Genomic DNA, 9,541 nt, shown 5'->3' on the forward strand with positions numbered 1-9,541 from the left:
TGCTAGACTATGGTGCCCTTCATTCCTGATCACTGGCTGTGTTGGCTTGGACTGATGGGAGTTGGGAGCCCAAAATCATCTGGAGGGGCCACAAGCTTTTGTCTGCAATTCACAAGCAAAAGCAACTTATTCTCATGCCATAATTTGAAAGTTCCTGTATTTTTACATAAATTCTGAAGGGCATTTAACACCACCACCACCACCACCACCAGGAAGGTGAACATGAAATTTCTAATTACCCTGCAGGGCCTAAGGGTCCTGAAACTGATGTTGCAAACATATTTTGTAATCCCTGGCAAACCAGGACCTTCTGAGCTGACATATGTCTGGAAGACCAAATTGATTGTTTCTAACTTCAGAGTCACTAGGCATAGATGGATAAGGGTCACATGGAGACCTAGAAAATGAGGTTACGAATGCACAAACAGGTTTTTGTGGATGGCAAACTAATAAACTAGGCAATTCTCTAACCACATTCTTTCCATTTTGCTTCTAATTACAGCTAACTACAAAGTTAGTTCTTCTCTTTAGGTGCACTTTAATTACTCTCCTCTGCGTTGGCTCTCTGCATTATGATCTCTTTACACACACTGGAGGAAATAGATGTTTAATTAACCAGATGGCTCTCGATAAATCTTCACTGTTACTCTCTGAATCTGAGAGCAAGCGCTGCCTATTACAAAAGGGGAAAGGGGCCTTCAGGTTTGGGGGGTGAGATAAAGCAAAAAGTAAAAACATCAGCATCAGAATGATGTGTGCCTAAGAAAAGTGAAAATTACAAAAAGAAACCACTAGACTAGATGTAGAAAATCGATGTAGAAAATACTGATACATAGCCAAGTCCAAAGAGTTTTGCCTGTCCTGTACCAACTACTGCTTGCCTGGGAATAAAAGATGGAGGAAGAAGAAACAACAACACAGAATAGGTACAATAGGCAGTCCTGTGTAAATCACCTTGATTTTCTGAGGTGGAGATAAATATGGGTATAAATGTGCTAAAATAAAACAGACCAAAATTAAAATAAAGTTGCCTGCTGCTGAACTCTCAGACTTGGGAGACTGTAGCTCAGAAGCCTCTAGTTAACTAGAGGCAAATACACTATCTGATTTTTATTTTTATTTTAAGTCTGTTACCAACGACCCATTTACAATATAAAATCCGCATCTGAAACCCAGTCTATGCCTGTGCTGGGTTACAATAGCCAGCAAGAGAATATGTCAGAAATGGGATTTATTCTGCATGGGATCTTAGATTAAAGGCAAAGACCTTATATTTGGAAGCTGCATTTGTCTTGTTGGCACTAGCCCTTTGAATATTGATATGCTGGCAGTGGAACTGCATAATATTCCTGTCATTTTTTATAAAGGAGCAGGAAAGCAAGCCACAAAATGACTGAAGCAGAGCTAGTATATATTTTTCTTTCCCAGTAAAAATGAACTGCTTCTGTTTTGCCTAGAACTGTTACATTACTGATCCCTGAAGTGGAACGGTGTCTGCAGAACCACCTTTAAATATCTATGCGATTATGATCCAGCATACAGGGGAACCAGAGCATGATGGGAAATGTATGGCAGAGCCTTGCAGTTCCTCCACCTTACTTCCTCCACCTTACTTTCTGTGAATGTGAAAATGTATATAAAAGTTTGTGGGGGGTTTTAAAGTCGCTTTTTGTTTACAAAAGAGAAATACCAAAGCACTACACATTATAGTAAAACACAACAATATCCAGTAAATGTTAATAGTCACGAGTAAAATATCATCAATATCAAAAAGGGATGTGGGTGGTGCTGTGGTCTAAACCACAGAGACTAGGGGTTGCTGATCAGAAGGTCGGTGGTTTGAATCCCCATGATGGGAAGAGCTCCCATTGCTCACTCCCAGCTCCTGCCAACCTAGCAGTTCGAAAGCATGTCAAAGTGCAAGTAGATAAATAGATACCGCTCTGGCGGGAAGGTAAATGCCATTTCCGTGCACTGCTCTGGTTCGCCAGAAGCAGCTTAGTCATGCTGGCCACATGACCTGGAAGCTGTACACCGGCTTCCTCGGCCAATAAAGCGAGATGAGCGCCGCAACCCCAGAGTCGGCCACGACTGGACCTAATGGTCAGGGGTGCCTTTACCTTTACCTTAAATTATCATCATGGCAACCAAGAACATAAAACAGGAGTCTCCAGTGGGATAGAGCTGCAGCAATAGCCTCGTGGCAACAGTGTAGCTGCAGTTGCTTACCAGGTTGGGGAGAGTGGGGGCTGTGCAGTGCACTGCCAGGAGCACCAGATTGGCTCTGCAGGTGCACTGTGCAACCTTGACCTAACCATCAGCTTGCTCCTCACCATCCCTGTAAGCCGCACTGACACTGTCACCAGGAGACTATTGCTGAGGCTCCACTAGATTGGACAAGCTGCTCCTGACATCAGGGAACTGGTATCAATGACCAGGAATCACCTGGGCAAACAGGTACATCTCCAACTGTTGGCACCACACTTGGTGCCTTCCAGACCTCAACAGGGAGAGCATTCCATATAGTAGGCACAACAATGGAGAAACTGTCGGAATTCAGGGCCGATGCAGAGGTATGTGCCTATCTCTCCAGGCAACGGCTGAATTCTTGCGACCTCCCTCCGGCGACTCCCGGCAGGAAAAACACACGAGGTCCGTTCCGGCGATTTTCCTCAGGCTGTGAGAAAAACACACCAACTGCTTTTCCTCCTCCCTGCTCTCCAGCATATCCCCAGGGAGGGGAATCAGACACAGACAGAAATGGTTCTACATTGCTTTTATTCCTGTCTTTCACTTCAGTACAGAGAAAACATGTCTGCTCTCTTCAACAAACAGAGAGAAAACTCCAAACTCCACCCATGTACATCCTGTACAGGTCATATGACACACACACTGAGCTAACATCCGGTGCTCAGTACAGAATGGACTGCCCCTTTGTTCCCATGGCAACAGTCACAAACATCCTGTCTGGCTTTGCAGCCACAAGCAGCTGACTGAGCTGCTGGAGCCTTTGCTTGCTGCAGCATTGCTGCTTTAGAATAACAGAAACATGATCACACTTGAGTTTTTGCTCAGTATAAAGTAGGGAGAGGGGTGGGACAGAGAATGACCTGCAAACATCAGGTGTGGGTGTGCTGGGGTGTGTATGTGAATGTAGGATACCATATTTGTTGCTTGTAGGAGAACCTAAGTTACCTACTTCCACCTTGCTCAACCCAAATATTACAAATTCTGCGTGTCTCCTTCCAAAGGTAGCCAAGCACAGGTATCTATCTATCATCTATCTATCATCTGTCATCTATCTATCAATCTCCCAGCGCCTGCCAACCTAGCAGTTCGAAAGCATCTCCGGGTGCAAGTAGATAAATAGGGACCGCTTACCAGCGGGAAGGTAAACGGCGTTTCCGTGTGCGGCTCTGGCTCTGGCCAGAGCAGCGATGTCACGCTGGCCACGTGACCCGGAAGTGTCTCCGGACAGCGCTGGCCCCTGGCCTCTTAAGTGAGACGGGCGCACAACCCCAGAGTCTGTCAAGACTGGCCCGTACGGGCAGGGGTACCTTTACCTTTACCTATCTATATTTTCTAGTTGTCAGCTTCCTTGGAGGTTTCCAGCCAGGACAGAAAGGCAGGGCATAAATATTTTAATAAACAAACAGTGAAATCTAAAATAGCTAACAATTTAGAATTTATGTTATGATTTAATATGTTCAAGCTCCAGCTCGTTGATAGAAGAAAAGACCATTGGTGAGTTTCCTTCCCCCTTTTCTCTTTTTGTTCCCTTTTAAAGTAGCACCTTAGCACCTTAGACCCAAGTTAGCTTCAGATAATAAACAAGCATATTGTTAACTTGCAGCTCTCATGGCAGCCGTTGCTGCTTAATCAGTTAAAACTTTGGTTCATTCATCTACTGATTTAAATAAATTAAAACCTGGGGTCTTAACTTTTGCTACTGACAGGTAAAAGAAATAATCATATGTCATCCATGCTGTTCAGTGAGTATGGTCATGATTTCCCCTCGTCCATGAAACCTTAAAGCATTAGTCATAAATCCTTTATTTTCTATTAGAAAATGATGAATGCCACCTTTGTATAAATCACAGTGTAGAGAACTTAATAATCGGAAAACCTATATTTCTGCAAACTTGCACAATATATCCCCCCCCCCCAAGTTAGGGACCTTTAAATAAAGTAATATTTAATTCAAGGCAGTGGGGCTTCTTGGAAATCTAATAATCTGAGTCTTCGCTCATACTTTAGGGTCAAAGGAATACACATGCTCTCAAGTGCATCAACCTCATTTTGTTTCTTAACGGCCTTGCCAAAACCAGTTTGAAAACTTTGCATGTGCTTCAAAGAAAGGATTATAGGGAAGAATTTTCAACAGGATGTCATCTGGTTGTCCGAGGAAGCATACTCATGAGAATAAATACAAACTCTTCTTCTTTCCTTCTACTCCAGACAACGTAACATTAACTGCTGTAACCTCTAGGTAAGAACGCAATGCCATTATTTCAATGTTAGTTATTTACAGTGACTTCCCTCTCTGACAGCTGCTGTGCTGTATATTACAGAAATCACTTGCAACGAAGGTACTTGGTTGGAGACTACTTCAAATCACCAGCACTGACTGATGTCAGAACTTCAGGCACAATAAATTCACTGCAGTACTAATCTAGCTAGCAGACATGCTTTCGTGTTCTGTTTCAGAATGACGAGAAAGAAATGTGTTGACTGCAGAGCACCAGTAAATCCAGTGTGTTAGTTCTACACTGAAATAGACTTAATTCCCAATGAAATAGTAGGGCATCACATAGCTAGCAATAACTTTTTGGACTGATTTAGATGGGACCTAAGTCCGACTGAATCAGGCTGCAGTCCAAATCCCACTTACCTGGGAGTAAGTCCTGTTGAATCTGAGTAGATATGGTTAGGAATGTGCTGGTATTGTAGATCCAGACCAACAGGAGTAAATCAGCTGAAAAATTCATGTATTTGTGTTGTGATTGTATTTAGGATAGAGCTTAAAGGTGACAAGTGAAAGGATGCAGTATAAATAAATAATGAAATAACAGCCAGTGCTTTTCAGTATCAATTGACACATGACAGCATTTGACATGCAAACGGTATTTGATTGCAGCTGACAGCTAAGCATCAGTAGCAATCCACTTAGCATCCTGAGCTGAAATGTAACTGCAGTCAGTATTTAGCAGTTTGCTTCCAGCAGCATTAAGTAAATTCAAAGAAACAGGAAATATTATTAACACAAGGGGACAGGCAGGTAGCACACACAAAGGAATGCTAATATAAAATTTCAGTCCCAACAGTTGAACGTTAGGTTTTTATTTTAAAATGCAAACTAGAATTCCTAGATTTGATTTTGGGAAATTTGGTGCATTTTATAATTTGCGGGGGGCGGGGGGGGGTTTAACTTCAGCTCTACTATTCACTCGGCACATTTAAAGATAAGCAGGAGTCTTGGTACTTCTTGAGCTGTATGTTTTCTTAGGCAGCTCCTAGTTCTGTTTTCATTTCTAACTTTTTGTGCTATGGAGCAATGCCTTTCTTGCCTATATGAGTACCCTTACCTTTCTTGAAACTCAGGTGTGATTGTTTTGTGAAATGAAAATACTTTCACAGAGCCCAATGGGCGTTTCAAAGCTGACCTTATTTTATTATATTTTGCTCAAGCGTCTATTCTCAGTGGAGTTCTTTGCATTGCCATTCTCCCTCAGCTGCTTTATCGCCTTCCAAATCACGCTGTCTGAGAATTTCAGTAATGTGTTTACGCCCTCTTCTAGATCATCAGCAAATGCTTCAATAAGCCTGGACCTCAGGGTGATCCCATTATAGACTTTGAGCCATTCAGCAGGCAGAATTGTTGTTCTGTCTGCTTCCTTTTTTCTTTTTCTTTTAACAACTCTGTGCTCCTAGCCAGAACTCCATGAACTTTTAAACAGATATCAAGTTGCTTTATTTTTTTTTCCATTTGATGAATGTGAACAAGGGTGGGCCATCTCACACTGGCACTGCCTCAAATGTTGTCTGTCATCCCCATTAATCAGGTAAGCACAAAGCCTTTATGCATTGCTATTTTTTTCCTAGAAAATAGGTGCCGGAACTCACAACGAACGCCTGCCTTGTTCTCTTAGAATGGCAATGGCGCCCACCTAAAAGGTGCCAGGACTGAGTTCCAGTGAGTTCCAGCTGAACAAAAGCCCTGCCTTTATGGGAGTTTGCCTTAGAGAATGCAGAGTCACCTACTGGTAGGTAAGCCATCCACATTTATTTTGTTTATTGATTACTAACCTTTTCTTGCTGCTGCTGTTACTCAGCTAATTATGTACCGTATTTTTTGCTCTATAAGACTCACTTTTTCCCCTCCTAAAAAGTAAGGGGAAATGTGTGTGCATCTTATGGAGCGAATGCAGGCTGCGCAGCTATCCCAGAAGCCAGAACAGCAAGAGGGATTGCTGCTTTCACTGCGCAGTGATCCTTCTTGTTGTTCTGGCTTCTGAGATTCAGAATATTTTTTTTCTTATTTTCCTCCTCCAAAAACTAGGTGCGTCTTTTGGTCTGGTGCATCTTATAGAGCGAAAAATACGGTATTTCCCAACTTCCCACTACCTAAAGAGTAAAAACCTTCTATAATTGTTATTGGGTTTATTTGCTTGGTAAATAATGACTCAGGACTTGATTAGTGTAGTTAATTGTCTTTCTTTTTATATTACTATTGTTTTATATTATTGGATTACTTTTCTTAGATTTATTTTTACATTTTGTATTGTTCTCCCATATTATGCCTGTTAATTTTTGTTGTTGTTGTTGCTTGCTAAAGCTATAATTGTGTCTTTGGGGCCAACTAGTCAGTCAGGGCAGAGCTGCTATTTGGTTAGCTCACTGAACAAAACATCTGAAAGGGGCTTGAAGATAAGTTGCCTACCCTTGTTGAAACACCTTCTGCTCTGTGCAACTGCTGTACTACAACAGTTGGCAAATAGGCAAGTAGATAAGGCACCACCCAACCTTGCGTGGGGTGTTTGTGTCTCATTTTAGTTGAGCAAATCTGTCTTTCTTATGTTTGTCAACTTTTGGTTGCATCCAAAGGTTATGTGAGAAGAACACCACTTACTTGGGAGAGCTTTTCCTTAACCTCCTGCCCATTGCTGCTTCTTGTACCCCATGTAGGGCCTCTCCTGGGGAGCAGGGATCTTTAGAAAAGGCCTGTGAGGGCAGGAAGAAGTGCCAAAAAACCAAGCCGAGGCCACTTCTAAGTTCCCCATCACACCCCATGAGCTTCATAGCTGAGTGGGGATCGGAACTCAGATGTCCCCAGTCTAAGTACAACACATTCACTAAGCCACACTAGCTCTTAATAATTCACAGAAAAGTAATGATTGTGGAAGTGAATTGCCTTTACAGGGATATATCCATTATCCATCCAACCTTTCCTATTCCCTTACTTTGTGGGAGCCTGAGATTTCAAATCTATGAAGTGCAGTTCATTTCCCCATGAAATATTAGATGCTGTGCTGCTGATGTGATTGGCCTGTGAATTCTTTCAGCAGTGTCTTCAGACTTGTCATAATTATGAATGCTTGTGCTGCTGAGAACAGCAACAGATCAGATGGCAGTGAGGTAGGGTGGGGTGGGGTGAGGTGTCCACCAACGAGACAGCCGACGTTAACCTTCATTGTTGTCATATGTGTTGGCTATAGGTCATTCCTCCCCACCCCAGGCCCAGTTTTAACTAATGAAGTACAAAAACGAGCCCAGCAATTTGATGCAATGACAAGCGAGGATGACACCAGACAAGAAGATCTGGGGCTTCCTCAAAAAACTTTGGCGCTTTGAGGCAGCAATGTGAACCTCTATGGGGTTGGAAATAAGGAATAAACTGAAGACCACTTAATAAGGTGAGTTACCAGAAGCAGAAGCAAAATTCTTCTCACTAACCCGCTTTCCCTGTATCTGATCATTTGTAGGTTCGCTGCCCCAGAAATGTCAGGTAAAGAGGTGATTCCAGAGTTTGCTTCCTCCATTGTTACTGAAATGTCGGGTCTTTCACGCTGCTAATTAAAAGCTGTTGATGAAAAGAGTGTGATGTAGCCTTTTGGCCTGTCCCTGAATACCCAATCATAAAACTGCTTGAAGTCTGAGATCTAGCACCATTACAGCACAGCTGATTCATACTTCCCTTTTCAAATTAGTACAGGAGGAACCTGACTTTAAATGGCAAAACTCTGCTATCAAATGTTAATGGTGAATATTTATTTAAATGGTCAGATTTTTTGACAAGGAACACAGAAGCAATCCTTTTCCAATTGTCCTTTCCAGATCATTTCTGGGAAGCTCCACCATTTAAACCAATTACATTTCAGAACTGATGATGCCTTGCAAAACATTTTGCTATGTAAACTCTTTTATTTTCCCCCCTCTGCCACGTACAAAGTGGGTACTCTTGGCTCCCTTGCAATGTTAAGTAAATTAAGCAACATTCCACCCCGAACATTTCAGAGAAATGTCCCCCTGCTCCCTGATTTTGGCAAGGATTTCATTTCAGCCCCTCTCAACAAATGGTCATGACTACTACCACTTCCAGTGACTCTGGAAAGTATCTCTGGATTTCCATCAGGAAAGATGAGAATGTGAACCCATAGTCATCCTGTACAGGGATACCAAGGATCACCTATCACTGGCCTAATGCATGTGGAGCTCAACATATAGGAATCCATTCATTTTGACAGATTCATGCTCACATTGCTGAGTGTCCTTAGTCTTTAACACTATGTCAAGGAAAGAAAACCTTATTGGGTTCCAACTCCCATCAGTTTCAGCCAGCACAGCTAATGGTCATTAAAGCTGTGCCAACCTTTATGTTTGGGGTGGGGGTTGGTATCTTGGAATCTTGTTTCATACATATATAGTAGCATTTGATGAGAGTTCCTTTGTACGTTGCATAAATCCCTTACTACAAGGGCAAAACCAACTTCTGAAATGGAATGTTTGTTTCTCTTCTCTAGAAATGTCAGTCAATCCCTTTACTTCAGGACAACCAAGTCAGATGGGCTCCTTCCTAATGAGTCTGCAAATAAACATTTGTGCAATATGTTTCATGAATATGGCTCCTGTGGTTTCTTCTTCCACTAATTTCAATCCTCTTCAGGCGTAGTCAGTGTGATGGCAGCCAGTTGTTGTTGGACAACAATGCCCACCGTTCCTAACTATTGGCCATGTTGGCTGGGGCTGATAGGAGTTGGTGTCCAAAAACATCTTGAAGGGACCAGATTGACTACCCCATGCTAACATTATTTTTTCATATCCCATGTGAAAAGTTTCTAGTAATTCTAATTGGTTTGCAATATTTAAGATTTAATGATTTGGTTTTGGTTTTTCCCCCCACCTTAGCATGATTCCATGTGGTGATTCTTAACATCAGATAGGAGAAAAGTCATTTCATTAATATTTTTTGCCACTAACGTGTTTCTAATTAATGTAAGTGTAGCTGTGAAACTGAATATCTCCTTAATCTTAGAGAGCTCAG

The 9,541-nt window shown here is 42.2% G+C and overlaps 1 long non-coding RNA gene across 5 annotated transcripts; it reads left to right on the forward strand.

Moving 5' to 3' along the window:
* The first annotated feature begins 4,283 nt into the window (after positions 1 to 4,283).
* Positions 4,284 to 9,117, forward strand: LOC307211635. 5 transcript variants are annotated; one of them, XR_013836554.1, is made up of 5 exons: positions 4,284 to 4,489; positions 6,103 to 6,267; positions 7,716 to 7,913; positions 8,208 to 8,259; positions 9,021 to 9,117. It is a non-coding gene; the product is annotated as an uncharacterized lncRNA (long non-coding RNA). The 5 variants fall into 5 exon arrangements; XR_013836555.1 differs by lacking the exon at positions 4,284 to 4,489 and adding an exon at positions 5,870 to 6,062 and having other exon boundaries at positions 6,150 to 6,267; XR_013836556.1 differs by lacking the exon at positions 4,284 to 4,489 and adding an exon at positions 5,871 to 6,062 and having other exon boundaries at positions 6,150 to 6,267; positions 8,213 to 8,259.
* Positions 9,118 to 9,541: the final 424 nt, after the last annotated feature.

This window comes from Podarcis cretensis (genome assembly GCF_951804945.1).
Source record: "Podarcis cretensis genome assembly, chromosome: 3".
Classification (NCBI taxonomy): domain Eukaryota; kingdom Metazoa; phylum Chordata; class Lepidosauria; order Squamata; family Lacertidae; genus Podarcis; species Podarcis cretensis.